Source organism: Platichthys flesus, chromosome 6, assembly GCF_949316205.1.
Source record: "Platichthys flesus chromosome 6, fPlaFle2.1, whole genome shotgun sequence".
Taxonomy (NCBI): domain Eukaryota; kingdom Metazoa; phylum Chordata; class Actinopteri; order Pleuronectiformes; family Pleuronectidae; genus Platichthys; species Platichthys flesus.
Genome location: NC_084950.1, coordinates 21,022,989 through 21,049,646, shown reverse-complemented (window position 1 = coordinate 21,049,646; position 26,658 = coordinate 21,022,989).

Genomic DNA, 26,658 nt, shown 5'->3' with positions numbered 1-26,658 from the left:
GGAATTAAAGGTGTACAGAAAAAAAGGTCTCAATCATCATTTATGAGCCATTAATGGACCCTGTATCTTCTTATTTTCTTATTATTGTTTGGGAGAGGGGGAGCAGATATGGATTCAAACCAAATGCAGCACCTCACCACAGGGTTGTGTGGATTTGTGGACGTGACACATCCAGGAATAACAATCAGATAATAATGTTTTACTTCCTTTGTTAAGTGATTTTGTTTTGTTAACACTGCTCCTTCATTCACTCTCAGGCTCACTTGACCAGTGTTGCTCTTTCTCTCAGTCTCTCGTTAAGCTGGAGAAGGTTGTCTCTATACCTTCAAGTGGGAGGAAAGGCAAGCAATTTAGTACAAAAACAGATTTTTATGGAGTTTAATTGTGTAAATATATTTCGAAAAAGGTGCAAAAGTACATTCTGTAAAACGTAGATACAATTTATATCCATGGAATTAATGAATATGAATAGTAAATGTGTGTCCGTGTGTGCATGGTTATTAATAACGTTATTAGTTATTTAACCTTTAGCAAATTTACATTTTTTTTAGAGCCACTTCAAAAACCCCAATTTTGTAATTCCAAGGTTTTCAAACATTCTCTGAAAATTATTTTTGCTTTACACATGCAGCATGATCGAGTGGTGGCCTGCATCGACAAAAGACAACACACGGATCAAACCCACTTGAGCTTGACTCCTTTACTTGCTTTTCCTCAGAGACTCATTTATTTGTGAAAAATGTCATCAGTGCAGTCCCCCTTAAAAAGACCCACTACATTCCACATTAGATCATTTCTGCTCTTTGAGGAGTTCTCTGCAATATTCTTTTTCCACAAATGAAGCCTCTCTCTGGTCTCAATGAAGGTAGAGGAGCTAACATCTGGTCGACAACGAGTCTGATAATTCTTTCAGATTTGGGCATCGCATACAGATTTCAGCATCTGTGCTGTTTGCTAATTGCCATCATTATCACAAATCAGTGATTTGACAAACAGTAATTCACGGCTAAGGCAGCTGCAAAATGAGTGCTATGAAGAAGCATTGTTAATAAATAAATAATAAATAAATTGTACATAAAGTTGTGTCAATATCTAGATAAAAAAAAAAAAATCTTATTGATTCAGTTTAGTGAATTTGTTGATTCACAGCATCATGAGCAGGCCTATGTTGGGGTCAGTTTAATGCACCAGATGACCCTTGCAGGCTCCCCATTTGTTTAACAGACCTTTACAGCCACAGAAAGCTAAATCACACTTTGATGAAATCATAAAATGTGTCCATGAGCTTTATTTTGGTGTTTGTCCCCACCTCAGCTATTACATGAGGCAGCTGGCAATAAATGGCAAAAACAAGACCTTTACAGTGAACATAGTGAGTGGAAATGCAACGGCAGCCTCATTGTTCAGCGGGGCTCTATTAAGCTTGCATAATGATGCAGAGAAAGCAGCAAGGCAACGTACTGAAAGACTATTGTCCTTCTTTGCTTCCTCACCAAGGAAGCCATACCATGTTTGTTAACCTCTGTGACTCCTCTCTGCCTCCGTAAAGGTAACAAGCCTGCAGGCGGAATTAAAGGCCAATGAATTTGGCCTCAGCCTTTCTTTTAATCAAGTGTCTGATCAGCAGCAGATTGCTCATCTCTACCTCACCCATTTCCATAGCCTTAATTATTTACAACTTTTTCCCAATGAACTCTGTACCATCACAAATTAAAGAGAGAAGAAATGTATAAATTGTGACGTATCACATATCTGCCTCGATATAAATCCAATTTATCTTAAAAACTAACTGCAATTAAAGCTAGGGAACATAATACAAAATCTGCTATGCTGTGACTACATTACAAGGCAACACCACACGTAATGGTTGCTCTTCTTGCAAAGCCCATAATATAGTTTACAGTGACAACAGGACAATTTACCACCTTCAATTCAGTTTTAAACAGCAGGTCCTTGATTTGAGACAAAGGTGGACAAATGGAGCCAGGTCAGATCAACTTTATGCAGAACAAGTTGATTGGTCAGGTGATCAAAAGATGGTTTGTCCTCAGAAACAGAGAAGGCATGGGATGTCATTACATCGTTGTTGTGGTATGTAGAATGCAAACCTGCTAATTGTTATGGACCTACAAAATAACTATTATTTGCAGCATAATTTCAAACAGCAGTCTAACCTTAAGCAAATGTGTTGAGATTAACAACTATGATAACTTGTGTTTACAGTGAAGTATTAGACAAGTTAATATAAATTAGGGATTTATAAATCGTTAGGGAAACAAGTGCTCTGTGGTTGGGTAAAACCCGCAGTGATGGATGGAAGCAGTTGAAAAGATTAGTTATCTACATGTCGAATATAATTGATAAGGGATCTGTATTTAACAGGCTTTTTACTTAAGGTTTTAATTACATTTGCTTTCAGGCACGCACTGGTCTCCGTGATATCTTCGTATTGTCTCCGGAGGAGGTGCATGTGTGAACGCAAATGTCAAGAGTAGAGACGCTCCGCCGAAATCCAGAAGAATTTGATGTGAGAACACAGCAGAGCGAGCGATTCCCTGCGAGCGAGTCAGGGGTTAATCAAGCTTGAAACAGGCGACAGATGCAGCAATGAAAAAAACAAAAGAAAACAAATGTCTCCCGGTGAAAAAGCTGTTGTCATGTACGTGGAAGACACTAACGAAGAATTCGAGACAGTTTGTGGTGATAAGAGCTGACGATAGTGTCGGGGTGCTATAGACATGATCACATGACCTCCGCAGCAGAGTTAATACGTCACTTCCTGTCTCTGCCGGCTGCACCCGGCTGCTCCACCTCTCGCCTGAAAAACCTCCTGTGTTGTGCATGTGTGAAAAGCAAACTCTGAGTAAACGCTGTAGGCAACTACAAATACTGTCTAATAGTCGTATAAAACTATTGAAAAGCAAGAGTGAATGTGTGGCACATAAAATTATTTAATGATTAAATGCAGTCTCTTGCAATCAGTTGCTATTATTGTAAAGACAATTAAAGTCAAGATTGTCAGCACAAGTTGTTAGCTGATTCTCAAACTCCAGAGAGGTTGCATTTGATTTAGTGTCTCCTTTGCTAAGTGCCTCACTATTCAGGATGCTGATCGATGATAATAAAACCACAAACGAACAAACAAATTATAAAATCACAATAATAATAATAATAATATCTCATGATATGTGCCTGACATCTTTAGTCTGTGTGTAACATAGTGTCGGTCATCAGACAATTTTTCCCATGTAGCTTGCTTAGTTAACATTAGTTACATGAGTTCATCATCAGACTTGTCTTAACATTAGAATATTTTGAAGTTTTATTAGATAGTACTTCAATGAATCAATGATATTGAATTGGTGTAGCCCATATTCGCAATTTACAATTTGTCTCATAGGGCATAACAAGGCTACGTGGCACCTATTATGCTGAAAGACAAAGGGTAGAGCTGCAGGAGTAAATTATAAGCATCTTTAAACCAGGACCAGAAAGACAGAGGCAGTTGCCCCTAAAATGTCTGTTATAAAATGCCTCAGCCCAACTACTACTGAAGGATCAACCTTTTAAATAATCGCTGTAAGGGGTAACAGTGGAAAGCTGCTCGTACGGTGCAGAACATTATTTATGACTTCATTTCTCTAATCTATTCTGTTCCTCCAGCAGATATTTAAAAGATAATTATGTTCAACAATGGCAACCTCCAATCCGGACATGGATTGATCCACAAGGTATTTGTGTTTTCAACAAACTATTGAATTGTTACTGGCATTGGCTGCAGAGAGGGGAAGAGAAAAAAAATCCTGAAATCTGAACGAAAGAACACATTCAATGCTTAACATTTGCATAACAATCCCTGGCCTTTCTCTGACATTTAATATAGCCTATGAATTATAATCAGCCCCAGTAATGAGATGAGAAATACCAAGTGTGTCAGTGAAAGGTTTGCCTCGAATGAATCGCGGTGATCTAGAAATGCAAACTTAAAGACACAGTCCGTAATTTGGGAACTAAGTCTTTTCAGCTCTACATGAGTCTTCCCTGGGGAACTGGCGGGTACCTTGGGAAATGCTTCCGCACAATGACTTAAAAGCTTTACAGTAACACAGCGCTACAGTATGGAGTCTAAATGCCTTTTAGTGTGGAAACATCCATTTAAGAGTAGAGAGCAGGTGTCAGATCTCAGACATAAAAACACGGTTGTTTTGTGTACATGTCAAATTAAAGGAATCATATGAAAGAAGTTCATTGAACATCAATCACATACAGTTTAAACAGATTACAATAAAACATATACAGATCCCCACAAAAGACCTGAGCTGTTAATTAGATGGGAACTTGTGTAAAATGTCTGAAGCTGAGATGAAAACAAACCTTAACCATTCATGGTTTTCTATTGCAAATAGACACAGAAAACGTTATCTTTCTAAAAACAATCAGACAGGGTTCCCCCTGCATGTCTCTTTGAAAATTAAAGCCTGCTATAAGCATAGAAGGGCCATGTTACGTGACTGCTGTTGTTCTCAGCCAAAGACAGATCAGTAAGAAATGTCCTGTTCACTGTGGCTTCGACGTTTTCTTTCTTTATTTTAAGGAGACTGTTCAGTTTTTCTCATTGGTGGTAAAACAAAAGGCAGCATTACCACAAAATAATTTTTTTATTGGATAAACGGAATCAGTCCTCACTAGAAAGAGGAAGTTAAGTTGAGAGGCAATGGAGGCTGGTTGGGTCGATCGTGTCTATTTCTGACACTGAGAGGACCCCATCTGAAAATAGCAGGTATAGTGCTTAATTTTAACCACCACCACTTCTGTCAGTTAAATGAGTTCATTTTAGTATTTTTCTATTTTCACACCAAAGATTTTGAAAAGTATAAACTGATCAGTATGTTTTTTCACGTTTGCATGCACACCGAACACAAGCTCTCGCCTAAAGATGTGTGTGTGGTTCGCGATAGCATAGCTACTTCTGGTAAGGGACATTTAGACTAAAAAACGCTGTGATGACGCCGTTTCAGGACGATTTGAATGGTTGGGTTTTCGGACACGTGGATGACACCACAGGAGCAGTATAGAGGCATGTTATGTTTTCTGTAGTTTTTTTACATTTGAAGAAGTAGTCACCAGTTACTTCAATTGTATGGATTTGATACCCCAAAAGTGTTTTGTGGACCAAACCTTTCACCCACCCTTCCATTGGTATCACATTTTTTTTATTTCTCTGAACTATCCCTTTTAAATATAGCATACGGAAAGTCTCTCATTTGAAAAGACTATGAAATACCATGGAACAAAGTTTCCTCTTGTACACTGCCCAATAAAGTTTGCGATTCTGCAGCAGGCCTAGATCCACCACTTGAGATCCTGACAAAAGTCTAAAAATAAAGCCAATAAAAAACTACAACATTGTAATTTCAGGGCTCACACACATTTGCAGGTTGTGTTTTGGTGCAAACTCAGCAGTTCGTCTCTGCTGGCTTGTTCCACCTGCAAATTCAATCACATCCCGAAACAAAAGAAGCAACGCTCTCCAAGAGCTTTTCTGTAACTGCATTTAGTTTTATTGCACCATATGATTCTTTTTCCATTGTGTTGAAATGATGTAGAGTCTGCATTTTGTCTTTTCGCACATATTATACAGTGTAGAACTTGAGTAGGCTTGGTACAGACGGGAAATATGAAAAGTCTGTCTTTCTGATGGTGGCTTTTGAAAAAGCTCAGTAGCTGGATTGGTTTCACAGCATGATGAAGGCTAGAGGCTAATTTCTGCTTCTCATTTAAAAACCAAGAAAAAGACGCTGCAAACTGTTTTACACTGATTACAAAAGACATTTGTCATAGTCACTTTCAAATACATTTGAAACAGCTGGAGAAGCCTAAAAGAAGATTGAAGTACATGTGGGATTCTTTATCAAGGCTTTTACATAAAACATTCTTCATCACCGGAGTAAGCCTCTACATTGATTCTGTTCCAACTCAAACCCAGGTAGATATGTTGGGTTTAATCAGCTGACTGTGATTTTCCTCTGCCACACAGTTACTAAAGAGGCACAGTGATTTGTGGCTATTGTCCAGAGAGCTTCTGACATTTTGTTTCTGTAGGCACAATTATTCAAAAGCAGAATTCTAGATAGCTCATGTCAGACTTGATTAATAAACAGACATACCATATGAGCAAATATGTCCTAAACCATAAGAACATGTGCTGCTTCCATATCATATAGTAATTTGTTGCTCAAGGTTAGCTGTGGAGGGAAATAAAACCGTGACCTTCCAGTCAGAGCAGTCCCTGACATCCACAGAAATATGTGAACAATTGGGCTCGTAGTCAGACTGTCAGTAAAGCACTGCTAATCCTACTGTAGAACTGTATAATGTAAGCCATAATTAAAAATAAACACAGTCAACAATAATTTAACATTTTCATTATTAGGGGCAGATTCAATTGCTTGAGCCATGGAAAACCACAGTGGTATTAAACCAGATACACTGTGGCTACATCAGATTTTGAAGTAGAATCTTCCCTAGGAACAGCACAGCACGGGTATGCTAATAACAATAGCCAAGTCAGCCAGGTGCTAACAACCATGCAAGTGTGCAGAGCCCTAACATAAGTTTTGAAAACAAAAGAGCTGAAGTGTCATAAGGCGAATATATACTCTCTGTTAACTATGCGTATGTGGCTGCCTCGCGTATCCTGCGTCCATTTGGAGCATCGGTTGTGCACCTCCTCAGAAATGAACGCTACACATACGCCAGATGCAATATGCACTTGACCAGTGTAGTGGTAGTATAGGGTATGTGTGGTGTATCATCAGCGGGCTTATCTGGCAGAGCAAGTCCTGGCAGACATTAGAAAAATACTGGTGGTATTATTCATTATTCATTTCTCGCAACAAGACAAACATACTCTCCATTGGTGCACCATGCTTGACTTAAAGGCCTTACAGAATCATCTATTATGATGCCGCTGTCTCTTCTTCTGCCGTGATCTCAAAATAATTCTGAATGTCTCCTATTTATGGTTTAGATCATGCAAATCCGGAAGTTCAATATGGTCGGATTTCTCATGGTATTCCGTCCAGTGGTACCCTACGGTAACACAAGTAGTACATCAGCAAGTATGTGAACAACTACGTTCACGACTCAGCAGGTTGTCTCCACGGATTCGTGTTTAAACAGCACGTATATCTCCGGCCTAACGTGAAGGCTGTAACGTTTGCAGGAGCACCAACCTGAGAATGCGGCAAACAGAATAATTGCAACTTTTCTGTTTGTATGTTTTTTATTTGATTTAGGCTCTCCTGTACACAGAACCTTAATTTGGTGGTTTCTTACTGTGTGTTTTATGGGAAGCTTTGCAACCAAAGCAGGTAGGTGTGGCCGATCAAAGCATTTGTTTTGGTTTCATAAGCCGTTAGAAGTCCAACATCTAGTGCCAGCGAATATTGTTTAGACCACCTGTAATATATCGCTTTTTCAGTTTGAATCAAATTCTGAGCAGAAGGTCAGCATCAGAACATTATTACACTTTAGATTTTGTTTCTGACAGTTCTGCCCCCTCCCTGACCTAGTGCACAACTGAATTCAGTTGGCAGTGTTTGCCAGCAGAAAAGCCATTAGAGTATACAAAGTAATGTTGATTCATAGCTAACACTGAGTTATGGAAGTTCTGCTTAGCTCCACGAAGAAATGGAAAGTAGTTACTCTAATTTAAGCTGAATGCTGAGCAGATAAGTGTCCGGAACAAAAGCTATTCAATCAGTTAAGTTTTGAAACACATGACTCATTTATGACGCATTTCCATGTATCCTCAAGTGTACCTTTACTGTTTACTCTTTGGACAACTTTAAATGTACATGTGACAGAGCAGAGAAGTGGAACAATGCAAACCCATTGTGATATAAAAATGAAGCAGGAGTGTCAGCATGCATATTACAGGACACGAGGGGGACCGTGGCACCTAGATGCTCTCAGTCGGGAGCTCCACAGTCAGCAGGAGGAACAGATTGTTCACTTACATTTTTGTCTCGTCATCGTTTCCCAGGTGCTGAAAAAATTGTCTTATCTTTGCACTGTTGGCAGCCAAAGCCAAACCAATTTATCAAACAGCCATACAAGTAAAAACTGTACACTAATATATACTGAGTGTGAAAACAAGACGATAATAATGACAAAATGCCCTCCACATATGGAGGCTGACCAATGACCAAACACTTTGAAGTAAGTGTGCTCTGATTGATCGGCCGCCGATCGGTATCGGCCAATATTAGTTTGATTGGCTTGAATGAACGCAGATCAGATGATGCAAAACAAACTGTCACTCATGAAGGGCAACTCTTAACAGAGGTAGAAGGAATTCAGATGGCTCACTTGTAATTTTTTCAGTACATACTTTTGTATTCTATCTTAGGTGGTCATATGATGAATATTTTTTCCCAGCCCTCCTTGTGCATATAGCTAACAAGTGAGGCATCTTAAATCTCTTCTCATCTCTGTGGAGAGTTGCTGATGTGCAGTATCGATTAAACAGGTAAATGACTGCATGGTGGTCTTTGCCGGTTTGACAGTTTCATCAGCTGTCTGATCACCATTTACTTCTCTGTGATGCAAATGACGTGTGTGTGCTCTCGTTTAAGCAGAAGATGTTGTGCTGACACACATTTTTATATCACAATGGGTTTGCATTGTTCCACTGCTTTGCTCTGTCACATGTACATTTAAGTTGTCCAAAGAGTAAACAGTAAAGGTACACTCGAGGATACATGGAAATGCATCTGTTGTGTATTCGTTAGAGTAAAACATGTTGACATATGCTTAAAACAGAATAATGTTTAATTATAATTATGTGTTTTACCTGAAGTCCTGGGTGGAACCAAACTCCCTATATAACTGTGTGTAAGACCCCAGCACGTCAGACTTTCACTATTGGCTGTGTGTCTCTGGGTATCTAGATGCCCGTCCCGACCTGTAATTTCTTGTAATGAACTTTGTTACACTGAAACTACTGGGTCCTCGGAATCCTTCCTTCATCATCAACAACTTCTACAACATCATCGACCTCTCGGCTGCATCAAATATACGATACATCATAGATGAGTCATGTGTTTTAAAACTTAACTGATTGAATAGCTTCTGTTCCGGACACTTATCTGCTCAGCATTCAGCTTAAATTAGAGTAACTACTTTCCATTTCTTTGTGGAGCTACACATAACTTTCATAACTCAGTGTTACCTATGAATCAACATAACTCTGTATACTCGAATGGCTTTTCTGCTGGCAAACACTGCCAACTGAATTCAGTTGTGCACTAGGTCAGGGAGGAGGCACAACTGTTAGAGACTAAATCTAAAGTGTAATAATGTTCTGATGCTGACCTTCTGCTCAGAATTTGATTCAAACTGAAAAAGCGATACATTACAGGGGGTCTAAACAATATTCGCTGGCACTAGATGTCGGACTTCTAACGGCTAATGAAACCAAAACAAATGCTTTGATCGGTCGGTAAGTATTGATTAAAAAGGTAAACGACTGCATGGTGGTCTTTGCCGGTCTGGCAGTTTTATCAGGTGTCTGATCACCATTTACTTATATGTGATGCAAATTACGTTTGTGTGCTCTCGTTAAGCAGAAGATGTTTGTGATCTGCAATATCACCAGACTCATTTTAAAATCGAGCACTTTTGAGAGTAATTAAGTAAAGAGAAACTTTAGTAATTTTAAATTTGTGAATTTTTTCCCAATGTGTTTGCCAAGGAGTGTCGTTAAAAACGCAACACATAAAAAAAACAAAAAACCTTTTTTTAACACGTATCATCTCTGCTGACACGGTGATGTATGTGTTTTTTTTCTGGTTATGTACAGTTTGTGTTTTAACTTTGACGTGCAGATTCAGTTGCTTGTGTTTGGATTGTGTTGAGTTTATGTAAAAATGTTTTTAATGGGTGTTTAGCAGAGCTTTGACCCGCTCCAACGAGCCATAGCATGTTCATTTGAAATATTTTGTATGTTTCAGATATGTATAATTTATATGTACATTGTGTCTCTTGGGTTGTGCACCTGCACCTTCCCTCGATCACATCCATTTTCTCAGGAAAAACTGTTTTAAACCCGAAATTTATCCTAATTTATTATAAAACCCAACATGTAGACAAATCTAATCTAAGTAGCTACTTTGTTACACTCATTTTTCTTTTATCATAGTTTATTATCTTTAGGTGAGAATAATACAACTTTTTATTGCAGTCTGGAGAAATATATTTTACCCATCAGCAAAACAACAACAAGCTAGAGTACTTGGTTCTTTGCAACTTAAATTAAAAATTAATATCTCGTAATCAATCACCTTAAGTGCAGTCCTGACAGATACAATTGCAGTTTAATGTGTTTTCAGAAACTGAAATCAGCAACAGTGCTGTTGTTCAAGTGTCTGAAGACAGGTTTAAAACTGTCACTGTGTAGATTCTGAAAGATCGAAGAACTCACATGTGCTGTCAGCTCATGACAATGAATCCTTGTTAAAAAGGTGGACTCGAATCACTCTAGATCAGATTTATACTTGCTTGTGGAGGCTGTAATAATTCTTCTGATTGAAGACAACTACTTCTCTTAGGTGGCTCTAGGTTTAATGTACATGTTTAGAACATATCATAATCTGGAATTAGAATTTGTTACCTAAACTTGAGTTTTGTCCAGGTCTTATATTTAATGAGTATTAGTATGAACAGTTGCTGCTGCAAAAGTTGTCAATATACATAAGCCAATACACTTCTGGTGCAATTCTACCAAACTACCTATGAAATCATACTACTCACAAACTGTTGCCTATTAATAATACATAAAGTGAAATCTGATTGGCCGCTGAAAAAAAAAGGATAACTGTATATGAACAACAAATATTACAATTTGCTAAAAAAACGCAATATGCTTGAACAAGAAAGCATTTGTACAATTCTCAAATTGAATTAAAATAAAAGTGTGGCATTAAAGCTATCAATCGACCTAAATGTGCACCTTACTGAATCAGGTATCTTTTGGATTTGGACTTATAAGTGTGGCCCCTTTATGGCTACAAATTAAAAAAAAAACCATTGGTCCGTTACTTTCAATTCCTGTCAAGTTCGGTTAGGCAAGTAGACCCAGGATACAGAGATTAAACAAAAGGTGTCCTTTTAATGGCCAACAGAAAAAACAACAAACAAAAGAGAATCTCAAAAACTAAGAAAACAAGAGGTACACAGGGGAAAACACTGGAAGCTTACGAGAAGACCATAGGGGAAGACCAGAAGAAGCAGGGGACACGAAAACAGGAGATGAAGCACAAAGACAGGACAGGAGATTATGGCAGGCAGTCAAACAGACATTAAGGCAGGGCATAACGACAACGGGAAGCACAGAGATTTATATACACACACAGGGAAGGCAGGGGCAATTGGACACAGGTGGAACACATAAGGACTGGTGCAGACAATCACAAAGACAGGAAGTGTAGAAAGAAAACACACTGGGAGCAGAAACTACAAAATAAAACAGGGAAGAGAACACAGGGAGTGGGCAAACATGACACAGAGACACAACTGTGTCAGGGATAATCATGAAACACAAGGAGGAAATAATTTAACTGAAAACATTCTTATAAAGAGAAGGAAAATTAGGACTCAAGCCAAAACTATGACAATACCTAAATATCTGAAGTACTTTTGACTAGATGTGCAGTGTTTCATATTCAGAAAAGATAATACAGTATATTGACATAGTCCGCTCCAGCTATAAGGACTTGCTAACTTCATAACATGAAAAGAAAATAATTACAGTTCTCTGAAACAGTAATTTCTAAGGAATATAATGAATCTGTAATTACTACGGCTCAAATATAATGTTCTGCTGCCAAGTGGTTATGATTATATTACTCTATATGAATAAGCAGTTATATGTATGTGACCTTCTTTTGTTCTGCTATTGTTCCTAAAGTTCAACTTGTTCCAGCTGACTTAGGCAAAAGGAGGCTGAGACATTAGGAATCACTCAAAAGGTCAAGATCGCCCACTGGCTCCCCACACCCAAGTCCACTGTGGTCAGTAAGGAAAAAGCTAGAAGTGGTGTGGCCAGGGATTGTGCTGCTTACAATCAATATGCCTCCCTAAGTGATTTCAGTAATTGTACCTCAAGCCCGGGCTGAATTGGCAGAACAATCCAAAATGGCTCATATTTAACCTGCATCCATTATGTGCCAGTTGAGTGAGCTATATCCAGTAGAAAAATGAAAAACTGTCACTGATAGATCTGATGTGATTTTGGAATAATCTTATATCTGAGTATTTTAATTTTTTGACTGAGGCCTGGTCAACATTTCATAAGAGCAAGCAGCCAGTGTCTTGTTGCCATAGTTACTGAATGTGAAGAACACCATTGCTTGAGCCCATAAATATGCATTTGCTGCACAGTATATAAGAATGTGATTTCCTCTGCAGACTGTAGCACAATGAAGCAAAGGGAGAATGATGCCGGGATAACTGCCGTTATTTGCACTTGGGAGTCCAACATGTCGCTGAAAAGAAAGCCAATTAAGGACCATACATTAAAACCTTGACTAAAAGAACAGCTCAGTACTGCAGTTCAACTCAAATTTATAATAGAGTTTAGTCAAATTAACTACTGGAGGAAAAAAAAGCTCCACATACCACATTCAAGTCCCACATCATGGCTTCTACAACTCACTGCATGAGCTCTGACAATTTGTACATGCTTTTATATAACTGACATGTATATAAAAGCATGTCAGTTATGCGACATATACATGTCCAAATGTATATATAGTCAAATAGGCCGCATAGCCCTCCATGGATCACCATTCCCTAGTAAGACAGTATGGTGGGTCGCTTACTGTATATGGTGCCGATCAGAATAGCTGCAATGTGATTTCATGTTCCCTTTTGTCCATACTGGCAAGGATGTGTGGGGTTGAGTTTGAATGCTAACTGACTAGACTGTCACATTTGCAGGCAACTCCATTGTCAACGCTGAGATGAACAAAGATACCTGTCGTATCGCCATGTTCTTGTTTCCCTGCTAACCCCAATAGGAGGTGAAGCTCTGTCCAGTTGAGGTTTCACTGCACTTTGCTCTTGATGTTTGCGATTTAGAACGGTTGCGTTCAGGGATACCTGCCCTGCTTGTGAAAATGACATTATGCTTGGTAAGCTTTCAAATTATTGTGCATTTTAGTTAAAGGCCTACAGGAGCAGGGACTTATGGAAACACTGGTCGACACACTGGGCTTTCAAAAAACACTCAACAAATGTGCATTTGAAAACAATTGTAGCTGTTCATTGTGCAAAAACAGCATTTTCAGGCTGCTGATTGATTGCAGTTTAACTGAAAATTTACAAAATAATATGGCAATATCTGTAAGCCAGTGCAAAGGCATGATTATAAAATCTATTCTGTTCGTTTAAAAAGAATGTTCCCTGTTATCCTCTTTGTGCAAAATCTGTGGCATAAATGCACATCTTTTAAAATCTCTAGTGTTGAGTGCTATTTAATGGGGGCATATCCCAGGATGCTTTCATCTGCAAGTCTAAGAGTCAATACATCTTGATGCTAGTTGGTGCAATTGTGAATCAACCAACCACAGCAGCCAAATCCAGATGAACAACATTCCCCGAACAGCATGTTTAAATCACACCCAGCTCTGTATGAGCTCGGCTGCGGTGGAACTCTCTACAAGAAAGGATGGTTGCACCCTTTCTTACTTTGTGTGAGAACTTCATAAACATTTTCATTTGCACACATGTACACACACACACACACAAACACAGGAAAACACGCCACACAAAAGAATGCAAAGACTCTTGCAGGAAATTGCTTGTGACCCTCAGCCTTATCCCTTTCAATCGATGACAGGCAGTGTCGGCCTAGCTCTGAGCATCACTGACAATCCAGGTTTTCTTCAACACAGCAGAAGACCAGCTTTATAAAGAGGCAGGTCAACACCAGGGATGACTGCAGATCTGGATTCATTCTCCTTTGTCGCCATTTGTTATTTTAAGTGTTTATTTTTTTTATATTTTGTCTCCAAATCTCTGGTAAAAATATATCAACTGGAATCAAATGATGATGAATTAAAGGGGCACTCCACGGATTGTGCATGTGAAGGTCATGTTACTTGTCCTGAGCAGCACTACTCGGTTTGTAAAGCCCATTGTAATATGTCCTGTCCTGTGTCCTGTCCTGTGTGCTGTGAAACAAGCCTCCTGAACATGAAATCTTACATTTATCTCAAGGATGCATTGCAAACAAGCATATAATACTGCCAAGGCCCAACAGTCCACTTATGAAACCATATTTAAATCTGCTAGATCTGGATTTCAATGTGGATCTGCACCATGTTACACACACTCATTGATATGTTTTCCCCAATTTTGTTTTTGTCAAGATTAATGCTTTATTATCTGGGACTTTGGGGGAAAAATTGCAAATACTCTAAAGAGATGAAACTCCTGGATCTGCTAATTTGTCCTTAGCCTAAACAACTCCCTCCCACCCAGCTTCAATACAATTGGTTCAGCAGGCTTTACGTTACCCTGCAAACAGACAAACAGCTATGAAAGCATTTCTTCTCGGCAGAGGTAACCAGAGTTGTAGAAATTGAAAGATAAGTTCATTCACCAGGCAAAAGTCAACGTCAAATGAAGAAACACTAAATATTTGCAGTATGTTTTGGGAAATGTAGTGTCCAATGGTTTTGGAGCTTTAACCTGCAAGAGAAAATAACTGAGAATACCTCAGCTTCAACTTCTGTGTCTTCAAAGTTCACAAAGCACAATATGTAATAATTAATTTATGGACATGACTTCTGTTTCGTGGAAAAGGCACTGACTTAACTTAAGTCAGTGCCTTTTCCACGAAACAGAAGTACCTTAACTTGACGATTACTTCTATTTTTGTAGTGTATCCAGTTTTAACGTGTCATAAAGAATACTGGGCACAAAGGCTGTTGCATGTCATACATTAACCCTCCTACAACTGAAAAGACCATAAATGAAATGCACTATTGTGATGGTCCACCACAAGCCACCAAACAACTTTAATTCAATTTGGCTAGGTGAAACTCTTGGCCTGATGGGGGGGTAGGATGCCCTTCTTCCAAAACCCATTCCTTAATTTGACTCTTTGATGATTGCAGAACAGAGCACAGCCAAACATGTCTCTCCAAAAAAGTCCCACAGTTGTTCAATTAAGTTGAGATCTGATGAATGCAAAGGCCAAAGCTTATGAGTAATATCATTTTAATATTCATCAAACCTTTAAATGACCCCCATGGCAATTATGGAAGCAGCCGCCTTTTGTTTTGTTTCCGCTCTCATTTATGCAGGTTTTTCCTTTAATTTGTCAGGCTTGTCTTCTTTAATTTACATAAAATTGACCGGTATTAGCATCAGTTACAACAAAGAAGTATCACCTCAGCTGAGTGAAAATGTATTCCTGGGAGTCTGGCTAATTGTATTCCAGTGATGCATTACTTCCAAATGAGCAGTCCCGCTGCACGTCCCCCTGGCCACATCCCACCACTCCAATATACAGATGAGTGTGGGAGGAAGTGAAGTGCTCCCTGCCTGTCTGCCTATAGGGCCATCTACTGGATACTGGCACCAGAGAATCTCCAATGAAGAGATTCAAGTGTGCATATCGAAAGGCCAATGGAGACAGATGGAGGACTGGGACGTTCAGACAGGCCCCTCTTGTATTGCTGTTGTAAATGTGATGTTTTTTTTTGCTCCTGCCACCGCCTGTGGTATAAATGTCCACCCAAAGCAGATGCCATACACAGCCTAAGAGAGATAAATGGTTTGTATGGTGCTGGCATGGAACGCTGGCTCTCTATGTACGTCAGCGATATTAGCCGAATATTATAAGCAGCCCCCCCCCCCCCTTGAAGAATGTATCAACACAGATTCTAACCCTTGTTCATGCAACTCTCTTTCCTTCCTCGTGGATTTTTTTACTTGTTTGAAGAACTGAGAATTTCTAAATCAAGTAATAATTCATTGGGAATTTAACCTTAGATGGAGCAAATTAGGCTTTTCAAGTGTTGTGGCTTGGCGCTGCCTCTTGCCACAGCCTGATTTGCAATATGGTGATGGATCCGAGCCGGGGAGCCATCATCATTTAGACGACCTTTGATACCACTGCACCAGACCCAGCGTTCTCCAGCTACATCACTGCCTAACATAATGTTGTGACAGCACTTGACCTTGCAGATACTTCTCTGAGAAAATTACTCCACAAATCAACAAGCTCGGGTCTTTTCAAGTGTACAGTCAATTGTGGAGTGTAACCGTCAATACAGTGAACTGCCAGTTTTCTAATCTCTTTTACTGCAGGGAAGAACCCATTCAATTGAGGTGCAGATCTAAATCTATGGGCAGATCCAGGAATGTTCTTTTCACCTTCTTTAACATTGTTATATGAGAAGGGATGTCTTTTTTATACTGTACTGATGTCTAAGGGAATCATCTATGGATCTTTTTTGAAAAAATATTCAGGGAACTGATCTCTATGGGTAAATGCAAGTTGGTGCAGTTTGAATTGAATTTCAGGGGACTGCTTGACCTTGGCGGAGGTATGCACTCCACTGAGTGCCATTCCAATTATAAACTGTGTAGACATCAGGGAACTTAAATACTTAGTTTGTCCATTGCCATGTGCCATTGTTCCTGAGTATTAATGTCAACGACCGTGTGATATGATGATAAGCTACAGAAAATCGAATGAATAGACCTTGATGTGAGATTGTTTGAGTAAATCCAAAAGTAGTGAAGGAAACAAGCTTCATGAAGGAAGATTTAGTTATTCAATAGTTTTCTTCACATTGTAATATATTATATATGTTTTTCTTTGTGGAGCTAAGTGCAACTGGTGGCTTGTATGCCACGGGTATGCATTTGTACGAAATATGTTGTGTCTTTATGCGTTAGCCCAGACTTATGCTCTGCAGGGATTGTCTCTCAGAACTGGGGCAGGCTCCAGCCCCCCGTGGCCCACAACACAATAAGAGGTTTTGCAAATGGATAGATGCCACTGGCATGAACATGTTCCTTGGTCTACAAAACATGAAATCAATAAAATGATCCGTTCAGTCAACATTCTATAAATACTTTCAAGCTTAACAGTAACATTACTTCTTCAGACATATCACTTATTATACTATTATATAACAAATTCTCAATTAATAATTCTCTTTATTTAACATGTAACCGTGAATGTCTGTCTTTGATGACTTTTTTTCACCCCCCAAACTTCATAAATTCATGTTTTAATTGAAAATGTTGGTCTGTATCAATAATCTGCTCATAACAAACCATGCCAGTTCGACAATATGATCAACAGTTTTCCACTGGGAAGGCGTTTTTTTCAGCCATGAGGAGAAGGAGGAAATGAATCATTTATTTCTCGAGTGCTGTTGGGTCCATAACATTGGTGTCAGCAGAACCACAACCTGCCAGAAACTAGGCTGGACAAACTACGTCATCAGTGGTGAGGGAGAGAACCTTTGCTCCACAGGGGCAACTAAGTGAGCAAAGGGCATGATCCAGCAGTGAAACATAAAGGTGGTGAGAGGGAGAGTGGACGCAAAAGACACAGAAGAGAAAGAAAGACAGAAGTGGGTGGGGGAGGCGAAGCGTAAGAGAGGTAGATAGGAAAGAGAGGGATGAGTGGACGGTCAGGGAGAGAGCGATAGAGATGTGGGAGGAGGAGACGGGCTGTTATCCGGGGAGAGAGGCAGTTCGGGGGCTACCTGTTCTGCAACACTGCCATCTGGCTCTAATGACATCGCGCTCCGCCAGGAGGGGCGGAACGTCTGCAAGAGCCATGGGAGCAAAGGCATCCACCTGGAGAATTACTGACATGTGAAGTAAACAGAGCAGGGTGGACCACTGGTACTGACACAAAGAGGTGGTTTTCGCTAAACGCTTATAAATAAATACAACCTGAGAGATCTTTATGTGATTGGTAAACAGTTGCCAGCAACATCCACATTCATAGGATTATGCTAAAAAGACACAAGTATAATTTGATGTGTCACAGTAAATTGAATATGAAAAGCCTGTCTGTTTCAATAGGATTTCTGGCTCTATAACATGACCCAGAACATGGTGACCAAACGTGACATATTTCTGTGAATGTTGTCAGAGGAAACACACAACATAAAAATGTTGGAGAACTCATTTGCCAGTTTCTCCAAACATGGCGTTTAACCTAATATGCGGTGTCTCTGACCTAAAGACCATTGACACACGCAGTCTGACACAATAAGGTTTTCTGACCTCGCCGAACAAGAAGCAGGGTAAAGAAATACTCTGTTCAAGCAAGTCACACAGTAGGTTTAGGTATCATGTGGACGTCTTTCACATGTGGGTTGGGATTCGAGCCACAGCCTGAAGAGATGATTAAAATCGAACAAATCTGACTCCCTGTGTGGGAGTGCAGGAACGAAATGGGGGTGAGGTACTGTGTTTTTGATGGACACAGGATATGATAGTTACTCAATCGAGGGGCGATAATCTTGGAAAAGCAAAAACTAATCAAATAAAATGGTTACACTAGCAAACATTCAACAGATAACCCCCCATCTGCCCTCTCGTCAATGTGCACTGCCTGACATCTGCTAGAAGCCAAGTTTTCTGGGCCCCACTCGCTCCCTGGCTGGAGACTGCGGTCATGCTCAGTGGCACAGGCAGGCATGTCGGTGAATGACGGACAGGTACGCCAATGCAAATCATTGGTGATGTTTATTACACTCCTGTTAGCACCACAGACCCTGTTATTAGTTTCTTCTTTCAAAATGTCTTTAATCATGGCTGTTGGGATGAGCAGAGGGTTTAAATAAACAAGATGAAAAGCGTTTCATGAACAACTTACCAACCCTACATTAAGGAGAGTTTAGATGACTATGAAATATATCTTCTAAAGGCCATTTCAATTTGGTGACTCTTTTAAGTTCTGGACCGTAAAGAATCTGTCCCAGGCTGTACTGGGTCTTGTACTTTGTCAGCATTTCGGAACAAAGACAGAAGGCAGCCTATATCTATTCCCAGGTAATTATAGGCCTTGACCTGCTCCATCACCGGCCCTTTGAGGCTCAGGGGTTTGAAGCCTTGGTTGGGGCCATTATTAGTTCACCTCTTGCCACAAAAGAGCTCATTGGTATTTGAATGAAGCACTAAGGGAGATCATACATTGTCATGATGTCCATATAGTGGCACATCCAGGTAAAACCCTACTGTAAATCTATACTACTATCTATTTAGAGAACCTTATGCTGCTGTACAAACATTTTTTTATGTTTACTTAGTATTAGGAAATGTCTTGTGTCATCTGTTGTGCCTGTGCACTTTATAGGTTTCACTCTGGGAGAGTGGGAAACGTTTCTGATCGATTCCTTGTATGTCTTGAACGTGTTAAGAAATTGACAATAAAGCTACTTTATCTTTTATCTTTATCTTATACTCACACCAAATCCTGGCGTTGCATTTCTACAAACTGATGGCAAACATTGCTACCATGTCCTTGACAATATTGGGATAATGAGGTCTGTCTTTGCTTTGCTCTAATGAATGCCAATTGCTGGGCTTTATTAGGAGATGACTGACAATAACCCTGACTTATTGACTCAGGTTTTGATGAATAATTAAATCAGAAATGTGGGTTACAGGGACAGGGAAAAAGCAGATACATGGACAAGGCTAAACTAAAACCTCTAAAGCCATAGATCGACGTTCAACATGCAGGAACAGCCAAACACATGGTAACTGCTGATTTGTACGGACTTTAACAGTGAAAATTGGTTTAAATCTGCCATTATCTTCTAATCGTACCTCTTCCTGACCTTCATATTTTGCTAATTAATTATCTTCTTATGTAGATACAATTCCATACTATTCCGTCTGAAATGAAACCCACCCATGCAGTGTAAAGATACCCAGGGCACTGGGTGACCAGGCATTGATCACCTGGTAAAGCAAGGGGGCTGTTGTGGAATATAGAGTCGATCTTAATTATGATGCGGTTCTAGTTATCACTCGAATAGAGGGCCATTAATTCAGAGAGACAGTCGTGCCCCGGCCCTGTAAGCCTCCCAAGAGATAAAGGCATATTGCCTTGACGATGTCAGCTTTGCAATAAAGGACCTCATGCAACGCATTCAACGAGGAGCGACATATTTGTGCAGTTCTGTCTGACAATGAGCGCATAATATTATCCACACCATCAATCCAGGGACTATTTTTGTCTGTGCAAATGAGCAGGATTGCTGTTATACATGTAGTACCTGACAAGGACGCCGAAAACACTGTACTGTTGTCGCTCATTGTCAAGGGATCAGCGTGTCCTAGTGTGACACTCATCACGACATGCATTGTGATTCTGTCTATGCACATTGACAAAGTAGATTATTTGGAATGCAAGTTAATATTGTATTCATCTACACAATCTGCCCAGTGCTATTATATTCAAGTTAACATAAATGTAAGTCCCCTTGTTACTGCATTAATAGATAGATGCTGGAGAGCGGCTCATGACGCAATAAGTTGCAAAAGAAGCGCTGCTGCTCTCGCTGTGACCTTTCACTCGCACTCGGTAAGTATAGGGACATCATCTGACAAAACAATCTGCAGTTTTTTTCTCCGAAGAGTCCAAAAGTTAAAAATCATGAGAAGGCCACTAACGAGAATCTAAGATGGCATTTGACAAAGATAAGTGCTGGCAAAACCTGTCTGGAGATGCAATCTGTGGCCTTTCCAAGTTAAGTATTAGGTCTGATGCCTATTGCTGATTTTTCTTCTCTTTTTTTTATCTGTCAAGAAAAATTTAAAATAGGATTACTGCTCCTCTCGTGAGTACTTTTCAGAGCTACTCCAGTTTAGGTCAAGGATAAGGTTGTTTTTCTTAAACTGTAAAACGGACAATGTTGTCGACCTCTGTTCCCCTCAAACATCAAATGAGCTGAAATATACAACAGAACTACATCTTCATAAAAGTCATTTAAACCAAGCAAACTAAAACCAAACCGTACATTGTGTACAATCTAATGATGAGTCAAGCATCGCCCAGCACTCTGGCTGTGCAGACTTATCAACTCAAACATGTTTTATCATGAAGCCAATTTGTTGTCACACGTACCAGTATAGTTATTATTTTATCATTTATTTATAATTTGTAAATATATTATTTGATGTCATGCTTTCCACCAAGGTGTTTGCCTCTAATCTCTAACCAACAAAATATATATGATAGTTCCATTACATCATTATATAAAGCTAAGCTAAAACAAAATAAATATCTACATAGACTGTATATACATTTAAAAATGGTCCGTATTTATATAGCGCCTTTCACATTTACATACATGACACAAAATATAAGAAACCTATAACCACGACCCATATGGCCATTTATGTGTAACAAGTACATCCATAATCCAGAAACTATCCACTACCAACCAGCCCCTCACCCACTCACATCTCACATTAATTCCATGCTCGGTAGTCTCGGTAGTCCCCCCCCACCCCCCACTATGTCATATCATGAGGGTTTTAAATGATTGTCAATGGTTCTTTATCAGACAGAACTCAGAGCTGAAGTCAGTGAATAATCATACTGCCCTGTAGACATGTTCCATGGATTAAAGATCCTGTGCATGATCTGACCCTTGAGGAAATTCAATATGATACTAGAGGCTGCAGCCTCAACTTTTTCACTGTTTGGCATCAGTTCTGGAACATGTAGGGGGGAAATGGATGCTTCCGTGTTTTTGAAATGTACAGATACAACGAATCCCCCTTATTTTGTTCTTTATATATAATTAATATCCATTCATCTGTGTATTCTGAGTCTTTAAAGTATCTTGCCACTCATCTTGGAATCTATATTCTGACATGCCATATTGTAAATTGGTAATGTGTAGTGAGACATGAGACATCTTGTGAGATGGTATTTTGTTAACATTTTATGAAACTGCACAAAAATTGTTTGAAATTGAATTTTGTATATTAAAAAATAAAAAAATACAAGTTGAAATCTTGGTGCAGATGCAGGGTTTCTTCACTTCATTTCATTTCACATTGCGAGTAAGGCCTTTCATTGACTCCTCAGAGAATAATTCAAGGGCTTGATGAAATAAAAAACAGTCATGTCAAGTGGACTGATACTCAAGTGTGAGCGATTTGGTGCAGATCCAAATAAGATTGCAGATCTAGTGGATTCAAATTTGGTCTCACAAAGGGAATGTTTTGGCCTTGGCAGAGTGACTGAGTGTCATTCTAGTTGTTAAACGTTTTAACTATAAGTGTCCTAGTTAAAAAGCTTTTTTAAATATTGCATGAGCAAAGAAGGCAGAACTAATAAATTATGTGAAAAAACACTTTTGAAGCAAACAGAGTTTTGAAGCCATTTTTTGCAACACTGCAAGCAGCAAAAAGTCTGATTTAGATACATTAAAGATATCCACAGTGTTTTAAGGTCCTCTGCCCTCGACCTGCTTAAGGGAGGGAGTGCTATGAATCAATTACACTCCTCCCTGCAGCCTCCCCGACCGTGGCCTGCTGTGGGCTCTGGAATGCAGTAACCCACGGCCATATGCTAATCAGACTCACATATGTTGCCTCTGAGACTATCAAAGAGCCCGGAGGACCCAAAGGACGGAGGACGTCGATGAGACAGGGGCAGGGACTGCTGGATAAGAGGCTAGTTGTTGCCCTGTGCATGTCTTTGGGCTGCAGCATGGAGCGAAAGGGATGGGGCAGGGACTGGGAAGGTCTGGCTGGAAGTGTGCTGCCAGATGGAGAGACTGCCTGCGGACATTCGCACTTAGTAGGAGACCAGCGCATATATGCTGGTGCCAGAGAGAATCCAAAATAGTCTCCTGTATGCCCAGTGTTCTTCTGACCATAAAAATAACTTCCAGCAGCATTTCTAAGGGATGGTTGCACTGGTTGGACTTATCTCAATCGGAAATGTGATGGTTTCACATTCATTGATTCCTTATCTGCTTTATTATATCTTATTAAATGTGTCTGCAGGTAAGATTAATATAGAGTTTACACAGGGGGCATACACAATGTAGAATTGTATTGCCACAGCCCTTCCAGAATGACTGGAAGTTCACTTACACTGTCTGTGTGAGCAATGTGTGACTGAAGTGTTATATACATTTGACCCATATGCAATGAGCCAGCTAGAATTTTTGAGTCAAGAAGTGGCAAAGAGCACGATAAGTGACCTGTTTTCCATGCTTGGGGGCTGGTGACTTCCACTGAGCTCCAGAGTGCAAGAAAACTTTGCAGACAGTGTGGAGGCGGGGCTGCAGACCTGACAGCCGAGGAGCACACAGGGTCGCTGGATCCTCTGCAGCCCCAGTCATAAGCCGCGGCCCACATGCTGTCAACATCTCCAGACTGGGAAAGGTCCTAGGTTCAAGACATCGGGGCACAACCCCTCCTGCAGCTCACAGCTAAAAATATCCGCCCAGGCTCTCAAATCTAATCCAGTTGCACAAATCCCTTAACTGAATTGCAATCAGCCGTTTATAGAAATTGAGACATACATTTATGTCAGGGTGTATGCTGGTCTCTCTTGTCTGTGCATGTTTCTAATTTGGAAGAGAACTACATTTGTATAAAGTCTGTTCCTATTCAACTCTACCCCAAATATATACAACGCTAAGCAGACTCTGGATACATCTATGATGTACCTAATCTCACTGGCAATGTTTAACAGCAGATACAACATTGATGTATGATTGAGAAATAATTCTGATTGTATTTTCATGTAAATTAACGGTAGACAAATCCCAATATTATTAACATCGTCCAAGCGTTCAGACCGTTGAGAATGAATCACCTCACTGTGGATATCATCTGACAAAGAAATGATTGTTGGTTACCAGTGAACAATAAGAGGATTATCTTCAGTGTTAATTGTATGTCAGTGTTAATTCACTACAGGTAGAAATTGGGAAGATGGGGTCTAAGCAAATGGGAGTTGCGGCTCTGCACAGGGTAAAGATACTTCACAGAAATAGCAAAGATTAAATTATTTAATTCACAAGGCATTCACTAATTGTTTTTCTTTTTCAGTCAACAATAAATTGAGTCTACTTGGTTCTGAGTCAGGCTGTATCCAAGTTATTATTTGGGTAATCTAGTTAGGTCTTGTTCTATTGCTGCAGGTCTCCGGTCTGTTAGTAAGTCTAATGGATTAGAGTGGACTCACTATCATGTCTGATAATGCATTGTGATGTGAGACAGAGGGTGAGCTCATGTATGCCACTACACTTTTTCAGGCAGCTCTGTTAATTGCTGGCTCATCGTGCTATGGCTAATGGCGGCCTTCTCCCTCTGTTTGGGTCTGTTGGGGTTGACTGCGTTTTGAATTGGGTCTAATTATCCTGAGGCTAATTCAGGTTTGTACGGTCTCTGTGTCCCTTCTGTGTCTTCTTTAGTTTTCTTCCCATGAAAATTAATCTAAGTACATAAGGTAACGTAGGATTAGTTCCTTAACAATACACATGCCAACGGTGAAGGCAATAAGATGAACAGCAATAAGATGAACAGATACTTTAGAGGTGTAGATTTAGTTCTTAATTCTCCATAGTGTCTTAACACTATACTGGTCCTCCTACAACCGGAAGGTCGGCGGATCGATCCCCAGTCTGACCCATCTGCATGGCGAAGTGTCCTTGGGCAAGATGCTGAGCCCTGAGTGGCCCCCCATAGAATAACGACTGCGATTAGATGCACTGTATGAATGTGTGTGTGAATGGGTGAATGTTAAACTGGACTGTAAAGCGCTTTGAATGGTCATCAAGACTAGACAAGCGCTATATAAATACAAAACCAAAACCATTTAACCTGTGGTCATCACAACACATTTTGAACCATTTGCTCATAATTTATCTTCATTTTATTTATCACACTGCGAGAAAACATAGGTACTCTCCTTATATTTCAGTGAGCAGGCGATGCCAGCTATTTGTGCTGGGGCATGTCAGGTCAAACTCTCTAAATGTATGACCCTGTGCTTTTGTTAAAGTGGGTCACAAAATACCTGAGCAGCCTGTCTCTGGATTACTCTTGGACATAAATGTACACAAAGTGAACCACAATCAGTGTGTTTACTTCAAAATCTATTGAATGTGGTTTGAACTGGAACACGGGAAGTAGTTTCAATGGAGAGTCATTACTCTTACCTGCTGCTCCTCAATCAGTGCCTCTGGTCTGTGTTTTGGATCAATGTTGGCAAAGGCTGGAGACAAAGAAGAAAAGTAGTGACCCAGAATTCAGATTGTAGCCCATTAAACTATGTCTCAAGAGAAACTCGGAGGCTCAGTGGTTTTCTTACATCTAGAATCCTGCTTCACTGGAGCGCAAATGCTGTCATGTTAATGCACATATTCCACGTCGGGATTCATAGCCTATGCACAGAGTCCCTGGAAGCCACAGTGCAGTTTATTATTGTCTGCAGTAAATCAAGCATGAGTACCTGGGAGTCTGTCATCTTAAGCCAAGTAAGTGTCAAACTATATTTTTGCAGTCTAATTGAATGAAAGTGTTGTCAGCCTGGTGTGTTGTGCTCCGAGTGTGGGAAGCACTAAGAGTCTGGATGCCATTAATCAGAAGCAAATGATTCCAAGTGAATCAATTAGCATGCATAACCAGTGAATGAGGAGCAAAACTAAAATCTATATCGTATATATGAATAAGACAAACAAACAACAAATACTTTTAGCAATATGAAATAAACACAAACAAACTTTAAACGAGGTCTGAAGGTCAGAATATTCAGTTTTTTTTTGCTGCTGTTTATTTGTTGAATAGTGACTAATGTTAATCTTAAACATAATAGACTGTTTAGCGCTTAGCATTGGTCATAAACTGATTTAGTTATTTATTATCAAACACCTCAAATTATATTTAAGTACATTTTGAATGTATGTGTGCGAGAGTGTGGCTCAGGCTCCAATTGTTTGTCTTAACCTGACCAAGCCTGAGAGAAAAGGATCCAAGCCAGACCCACGCTCAGCGGGCAATCTGTTCTTTGTGTCCAAACTTGACCCAAGCCCGATGTTTTCCCCAGCTCCTGCAACATACAAATCAAATCAAATGAAATCACACAGAAAGACACAAACCTTCCCGCTGCGAGACAACAAGGCTGTATATGTTTTGGGAAATATTGCAAAAAGGGCTTTGTCATAATGAAGTAGAGAAACTGATAGTCCAATGTGTGTTGCCCCTAAACCTAATTATATCTATCGTGAATAAAGCCAGTCACTTCCTGAGAACCTGGACTGGCCGAGTGATGAGTCCCCATTACTGGCTCCTGCAATATTTTCCAGTTTGAAGTTTGCATCCAGAGGGAGTGTCCTAGTTTTGTGAGAAACATAAAAAAAGAGTTCAAAGCCCGGGCCAAGGAGAGAGTGTGTCTGTATATACCATGTGAGAATAACAGTTTTCTTCCCTGTTCACTGTGTACTGCCGACCCTGTGCCCCAGCTGTGGACATGTGATGCATTATACATGTCCCAGGGAGCTAATGACAATGGAAGCGGAGGTGCATTTTTGATAAATAGTGAATGTGCAGTTGTACATTAGTTGGTAACTT